The 7,548-nt window shown below is 38.6% G+C and overlaps 1 pseudogene; it reads left to right on the plus strand.

The window, feature by feature from the left end:
• The first annotated feature begins 1,381 nt into the window (after window positions 1-1,381).
• LOC142150384 (olfactory receptor 5AP2-like) lies at window positions 1,382-2,386 on the plus strand (annotated as a pseudogene).
• Window positions 2,387-7,548: the final 5,162 nt, after the last annotated feature.

A 7,548-nucleotide genomic window follows, 5' to 3' on the forward strand; every position in this document is an offset into this window, starting at 1 on the left:
TTGTTATGTTTTTATATTTGTTTTTATGTTTTTATATTTAAATAGTATGTCTGTGATTTTTATGTTTAGCTTGTACTTTTAAAATTTTTACTTGTATATTTTCCACCTTTAATTGCACTTTTAAGATTCATACTTCTATTTGTACTTGTATTGTTTGTTACTATGTTTAATTTGCATTTTGTGATTTGTAAGCTGTCTGTCCGGCACTGCGGAATATCTGGCCCCTTACAAATAAACAATGAGGATGAATATAACCTTACCAGCATGCGTAATTTGTTTTCATTCTGGTTTTAAGGCAGTGGCCAGATAGGTAACTTACATCGTATTTGTACTGTCCTGAAATAGAGGAATTCTGGTTCTAGTTATAGACCTTTTTTAATATCATAAGCTATCATTTCCCTGACACCTTGGTCTTCCTTCTTCAATGGACATGTTTGATGCGTTCTCTGACACACACACGGTCTCTGACTAAGATTGTGCCTTCCTCCTTTATGACCACACTCTTTAGATTTCATGTTAGTGTGACTAAGTTATTCGTCCGTCTAGCTTGGTTCTGGTAATCATGAGTACTATGCAAGTTTCTGTAGCGAAATATAGGCATACACGTATGTGCCCATAAAGATTCTGCCACTTACGGATGCTTGCATCTAGATAGACAGAACGGGGGCATTTTAATGTAGGGAGAGTACTGTACATCCTTGTTCACACAACTGAGAACAGATGCAGGACAGGTGTAGATGCATATGAGTCTGAGAAAGACCTATTATTTTCGAGTGCTCAAGGAAAATTAAAATAGTGGATGATGACTGTCCCCAGCACTATCAAACTACTTGTGATTGGCTGTTTGCGAATGATGCACTTATATCGATTGGTGGTTTCTTCATCCCTCAGTCATATATTATGATTTTGTGCACGTGCTTAAGCAAAACTTTTTTTTTTTTTATACACAAGACAGGGAGAGTTGTGACAACCAAACTAGAGAGGTTTTAGCAGTTTAATTGCTGCCTAATAGCGATACATTTGTTGCAAATAAAATAAATGGGTAAAAACATGGCTGGAAGTGGGACATAAGTGTATGTGACGTAGACCAGACGCACATGTTACTGTTGCCATCTGGCACACATCCTAAGATAATTGCTGCTTTCCACATGACGCAATTGCAGCTCTTTGAAAGAATGCAAATTGTGTCTGAGACTTGGGGAACAATTGCGGCCAATTCTGCATCAGCCCCGATGTGGCCCAGTTCATGTCCTGCACACAGTTTTCTGTTGCAGGTTGTACTTTGCACTTTATGTGACACTACTTATTTTGCACACTGCTTTAGATTTGTGAATTATTGATTTGTGTAATCAATATTTATTTCACCATTACAGGTATGTCAATGGACATCATAAACAAGACACAAGTGACAGTGTTTGTGTTTTCTGGACTTACTGACAATGGAGATCTTGCCCTATTCCTCTTCATTATATTCTTACAAGTTTATATTGTAACTATAGTTGGAAACATCGGTATGATGACTGTTGTTCATAGCACCTCCAAACTCCACACTCCGATGTACTTCTTCCTGAGTTATCTCTCTCTGGTGGACCTTCTCTACTCCTCAGTTATTACTCCTAAAATGCTCTTTGACCTTTTCTCCATGAGGAAGATCATCTCATTTGATGGATGTGCCCTTCAGTTCTTCCTTTTTGCTGCTCTGGCATGTACTGAGGTTCTTCTTCTCTCAAACATGTCATATGACCGATATGTTGCTATATGTCACCCTCTCCATTATGTCTCAATAATGACCAAGAAAAAATGTTGGTATCTGGTTGTCTTATCTTTCTCTGTTGGCTTCATGCAGTCATCCATGGAGACTGGATGTGTATTCAGTCTCCAATTCTGTGGTTCAAAACTTATAGACCACTTCTACTGTGACATGCCTCCACTGCTCAGACTGTCCTGTTCTGATACTTTCTCTTGTGACATGGGAATCATTTTCTTCACACTTTGAAGTGGCATGGGTACATTAATAGTTATTCTGATCTCATACACTTTTATCATTTCTTCCATTCTGCGAATGAACTCTGCTGAGGGCAGGAAAAAAGCTTTCAGTACATGCTCTTCTCATCTCATGTGTGTCACCTTGTTCTATGTGTCCGTTTTCTTCACTTATCTACGCTCTTCATCCAATGTCTTTGAAAAACAAGACAAGATAGCTGCTGTCTTCTATACAGTGGTGTCACCAATGCTGAATCCACTTATATACAGCCTGAGGAACCAAGAGGTGAAAAGAGTCATTACACGAGCAATACACAATTTTGCAGATGTAGAAATTATTGTGTCATTTATCAGGGACAGAATTGTTATTCGAGGAATCATTTTAAACCTACGGAAAACATAATGTGTACAATTTTAACAGCTAAGTAGAGCTAACAGATGTTGCGGTCAAGATAGTCCCACAGATTATAGATGGGAACTTATCATCCAGTAAACTGGGTGGCTCAGGTATGTAGAGTCTCAGCCTTGAGGTCAGTAGTTTCCACCGGTATAAATAAGTATACAAAAATGTTCTTGTTCATATAACTTACTAAGTATGTTGAATTAAACAGGATCTTAACTTTGATAATGAAATGATCGAGTGGAGCGGTAAACTTTCCAAAATTTCATATTCAATTAAAAAAGTTTGGATGCCCAAAGGAGCAAATGTGTAAAATCTGTCTTCTTAGCAATTGAGAGATATGAAAATATCATTGATTATTGAAATTAATTTCAAGGTGACATATTGTCCTAATAAGCCAGACAATAGGGAAAACAGATCATATATATAATAGAGGGACACACTGGGAAGTTCAGATAAATACAAATGTGAACACTGATTAAGAAGGGCCCTGCTTGTGAACAAACTTAAAATATGGTAGGTGGCTGAGTCAAGAGGAGAGAGTGTGGCTCTGAGTGGAGATTAGGAGCGAGATTGTACCAGTGTGAGTACTATAGGTGGGAGTAGGGTTTTCAGAGATTGTTTAAAGATTTAAAATCTGGGGTAGAGTCTGAATAGACATGGTAAGGGAATTATTAGGTGGATAGTGGAGGTGGGAGTGAGAGATGGAAATCAGAGAGGAGGTGAGGCACAGGTCAGAGGAATATTAAAGAGGAAATGAGGGACAGTTATTTGAGATGATGCTTGATATGTTGGAAGTGTTACTGCTGATTTTCCTAGGTGATGGACAGTAATGTGAATACGAATTTGAAGGATATGGATAGCATTTGTCGATCTTCGCTTAGTGATGTGGTGGATGTGAATCAGGGAGAGAGGAAGATCTGTCTTGCTACCATCTTTAGGACTAACTGGTTTGGAGAAGGAGGATGCATAACTTCTTGTGAGAGATGATGAGAGTGTTCTGTTTGCAGCTTGGGTAAAAAAAATTGTATTCTAGTAATATGTTGAACATAGTACTGACAGGACTTCATGAAAGACTGGATGTGAGCAGTAAAGCAGAGATAAGAGTCAAACGTAACACCAAGGCAGCAGGCTTGAGAGACTGAGGAATTGGTGATGTTTTAGAAGGTGGGGAAAATTTGAGGTGAGTAGGTAACATTGGGAAGAGGGAGGATGTTAAGCTTGGTTTTAGACATGTCAAACTTTAAGTTGCCTTAGTATCTATGGAAACATAGGTCAAAGATTTATTAACAAACATGCGCTAAAATTGATTGGAGAAATAAACTTTCAAAGTGGAACCAAATGTTAACATGTATACATTTTAACTCGATGTTAGGCTCATACATAGAACTACTGGCTTCCCAAAGTTGATGCTCTGATGTAATCTATGACTGGACATCTTGATAAAAATGTCACTGTTCTGTCATTAGAAAAATCTTTTGTCTGTTTTTTTAGGTTGAATCACCATATTGTGAAGTTGCTAACAGGGCAGTACATATGTTCAACTCATGTCAGTGTCAGCCATTTATAAGTCAGAAAAATTGTGCTCCCCAATACTTAATACCAATTCCTTTGAGTGTGCCATCATATTTTAACCGGAAAAAAAAATCTGCCCGCTTAGAACATTTAATGATGTGTAAATACACCTATTTATCCACCTTACACATACATAGTTGAGATTTAATTTCCTCAGAGATTTCAGTTTGTGAAACCACACGGTGCAATTTTTGGACTCATGTGACTGAAGCATAAAGACACTTGCGATCCTCCATTGCTGTCTATACTGAGCTGTCATCGTCTCGCTGCCTTACAGTGATTTGTCATTTGTTGTTCCTATGCGTTGGTTATCATTTTTATTGTATACTGTGCATATTTATGTTAATTATTCTTGCGTGGATTTCCTCCGGGTGCTCCGGTTTCCTCCCACACTCCAAAAACATACTGGTAGGTTAATTGACGACTAACAAATTGACCCTATTCTGTGTGTCTGTCTCTGTCTGTCTGTCTTTGTCTGTCTCTCTGTCTGTCTCTGTTTGTCTGTCTGTGTGTCTGAGTCTGTCTGTCTGTCTGTGTCTGTGACATAACAAGCAAAACAGTTTAAAATAAAAGGGGTTACATTCAAAATGGCACTTACGTGAATTGTCTTTTCTGACCAAGGGAAATTGGCTTGGAAGATGGATAGCTTATCAATATAAATTGATTTTCCAAAAAGTTTGACAATTTGCTGTACCTGATCTCAGACTTTTAAAGATACTTCCACACCTCTTTCTACCCCCAGGGGGTTGTGGCCTGTGACACTTTTTTTTCAATCACCATTTGCATGTTGCCTGATTTACTAGCCAATCCTATTATGTGACCTAACTTTTCTGTGGAGCATAACACAGATCCAATTGTATCATTAATAAATCCCCTATGAATCTGTCCATCTTTTGATACCAAACACACGTTAATACAGTGTATTTGCAGAACTTACACTCAGTTTCTTTGCTTCTCTGTGTGGCAGAATTCTTAATTTGACATACCAGCTGCCCTTCATCATGCTATTGAAGAATATGTGGTTGATAACTACTTTTATTGATTTTAAGTGGCATATTTTGAATTGCATTTTTTTTGTCTATATCACATATAACCTACTTCAGCACATGGCCTCTTTAAGTCAGACAACATGCTGTGTGGTTCCTATAAGTCTATTCAGGTGTCACAACTCCATTCCAGGCTAGGCTATATCTCACAGCAGCTAACAACCAACTACGCACCAAGGGGTTAAGTTCAGCCCTCTCGCGGATAGCAAATATATATTAAAAAGTAACAGAAATAAAATTACAAAATATACCCAGTGTTTGGTAATAAAAATAACATTAAAATCCCAAACAATTAGGAATAATAATGATAATAATCTGGAGAATCAACCCCTCCCCCTACAGTTCATTAAGAGTCTATTGACACCATAGAACTACAGAAAATAAAGAAAATAATGGCGCTGGGGGAATAGTAATCATCCAGACATGCATAAAACAAGGTAGGAAGAGATTAGTTGAGTCGTAAATACAGAATTTAATATATAACACAAAACATATAAAATATACACAAACAAAACAAAATTATATATATTAAAAAGCCATTAAACCTGTCCTCTGGATATGGCTCTTATTAAGTATCAGATGTCAAATGTCCAATGTAATCTAATAGTTCCATATGGTCTCCTTTAAAGATATCTCACAGCAGGAGTTATTTGAAGCTGCTATAGGTGACACTCCTATCTTCTCACACTGGAATGTGCAAATACGCATACAACAGACTTTCTGTCTTCACATTTTACACTTTAGTAGCTGAACTTATTAATGGATTCATTTGAAATAACATATTTACACTGCAGTTATGATTTATCACTTATTCCCCACAATTATATGATGGGTTAGCCCTTATAAATAACTGTAAGATCTCTATGTTCAAGACAACTCCCAGTATATATTGTTTTTGGATTTGGGCCACGGATTAATATGACACTTTACCAATTCCGTGACCCGTGCTCAAAATAGAGCTGGCCAGTTAAGTTTCAGCCAGATCTCCACACTGGCATCAGAAGTTTTAGATGTGTCACTCACCAAAGCCCCTGATTTGTCACCTGCAAGTACACCTGATTGGAATCCACAAGGGGAATTGGGGGAGGAGGCGTCATTGTCTCATCTTGCAGCCCCTGGATCGCTGGGGTAATCTTAGTGCCCATAAAAGATGGAACTAAATGCTTTTGCATGAATTATAGGTGGTTGAACAAGGTGACAGGAATGAAGTACACCCCATGCCTAGAGTAGATGTGCTCTTTGACCATCTAGGAGCCGTGTGACCACTTTAGATCTTAACAAGGGGTACTGGTAAATTCCCTTCACAAAAGAGGGTTAGGAGCAATCTGTGTTTACTATACCATTTGATCAATTTGAATTCAAAGTAATGTCCATTGGCATGAAGAACATCCCAGGTACCTTCCAGAGGGCAGTAGATGATCTGTTTGATGGATATCAGGAGTTCACAAAAGTGTATTTAGAGGACATTGCTAAATTCAGTGACGCTTGTGAAAATTAATTTAATACATGTCAACCAGGTGCTTAGACAAATAACCTACACCAGACTGACCATGAGGCCTGACAAATGCCAAATGGAAATGGAAAATGTAAGGTACCTTAGGCACAGGGTGGGTGGAGACAAGGTGCAACCAGAGTCAGGCAAGGTAGAAGATCGGGGAGGATGGTCAAGAACAACCTGTAGCATATTAGTCCCGGAAACAGATGGCTAGCGAAATTGCCTACTCCTCCATTGAGAAAGTGTGCTTGACGATATTGTGTGCACTCAAAAAATTGCAAACCTGTTTTTATGGCCTGGAGTTCTCAGTTGTTACTGACCATAATACCCTCAGCTGGCTCAACCAAACTGCAGGAGACAATGGACGGCTATTGCGATGGAGTCTGCATTTGCAAATGTATCATTTTACCATATCTTATAAAAAGGGCAGTCAACATGGGAATGTCAATGAACTATACCATCAGGATGAGCCAAGTGCTGTCTATTCCCATTTTGGGCCTGATGTTTGTCCAGAAGTAGGACAAATGGATTTGTGCCAAATCTAAGTAGTAGGGGGAGGAATGTGAAACCTCGAGGTTCGATTTTTGGACCTGTGCGATTGAAGCATAAAGACACTTGCGATTCATCACACTTTTCTGTGTATTCTGAACTGCCATCATCTCACTGTCTTCCAGTTTATTGCCCTTTGCTGTGCCTATTATTATTGTTGTACATTTGTAAGGCGCCACAGTGCTCCATAGCGCCTTACAGAAGGGAAAACAGGACAAAAAACATAAAACAAGGACATACAAGGTAGACAAAATAAATGCAGACATGAAAACAAAGAGTATGAAGGGCCCTACTCATTACAGAGTTTACAGTCTAAATGGAAGAGGGCACAGCTGAAACAAGAGGAGCTAGTGTGGCTTAGAGTGGAGATTGGAATAGTTGTGAGGGTGAAATAGTGTGAATAGTGTTATCGAGGATAAGGTCACCTCTAAAAAAGAGATGTGTTTTTAAAGAGCATCTAAAGATTTGAAGGCTGTGGGAAAGTCTGGTTGAGCGTGGTA

Source organism: Mixophyes fleayi, chromosome 4, assembly GCF_038048845.1.
Source record: "Mixophyes fleayi isolate aMixFle1 chromosome 4, aMixFle1.hap1, whole genome shotgun sequence".
NCBI classification, from domain to species: domain Eukaryota; kingdom Metazoa; phylum Chordata; class Amphibia; order Anura; family Limnodynastidae; genus Mixophyes; species Mixophyes fleayi.